Here is a 729-nt window from a genome sequence, read left to right on the forward strand (position 1 = left end):
TTTCCTTTTTATTCGCCGCATTGCAGGAGGGGGATGGAATGCGACTATCTTGCATTTTTAGTATCTGTCTGTTGTTTTATGTCACTGTGTCTGAAAATGGTTAATAGCCTTATTTTCCTTAATGTTATTAATTATGATAGTAACACGAAGATAGATAGGTTATATTTGCACAGAATGACGTAAATCTGATGACGTTAGTATGATGGTAAATGGGTTTTATTTAGAAAAGTACAACGGGAATTTGATAACGCTGGTATAAAGGTAATCAAATTGTATTTATAAAGAGCGATGTGCATGAGTCTAATATGTAGATGAATATATCTATAATGAACGCCGTAGGTTTCATATTGCTAGTGTGGCTATGAGTGATTATATTTGCAATACACTAAGTAGTTAAGTCGCTTTTTAGACTTGGTTCGTGTTTTGTGAGAATAAACCTTTTGTGGTATTTTTGTCCTTGAAAAGGAGGACAGAGGCAGTATTAGCAACGTTTTGCTATGTGAGAATAGACAAGTATAAAAATACATATGCATGTAATGTAAAATGCGCAGTTTTCGGGGTAAGTGCATTGGATATGCATAAAGAGGTGTTTTTTTCTGAAATTATGTAGTTGGTATTCGTTTTGAACAAGGGTTAGAGCTTTTTTTATTCCACCTTTTCTGTTTGTTCTCTTCATGTGTTTCTGTTTGTGGCTTACCATTTTTCCCTCTTTGTTGTATTCATCGGTTA

General features: G+C 34.0%; 1 protein-coding gene across 1 annotated transcript in view; it reads left to right on the forward strand.

Moving 5' to 3' along the window:
* LOC119585967 (kinesin-like protein unc-104) overlaps positions 1-729 on the forward strand; it is a gene marked incomplete in the record, with an annotated part of 145,723 nt that overhangs the window by 90,222 nt on the left and 54,772 nt on the right.

The sequence above is a fragment of the Penaeus monodon genome, chromosome 20, assembly GCF_015228065.2.
Source record: "Penaeus monodon isolate SGIC_2016 chromosome 20, NSTDA_Pmon_1, whole genome shotgun sequence".
In the NCBI taxonomy this organism is placed as follows: domain Eukaryota; kingdom Metazoa; phylum Arthropoda; class Malacostraca; order Decapoda; family Penaeidae; genus Penaeus; species Penaeus monodon.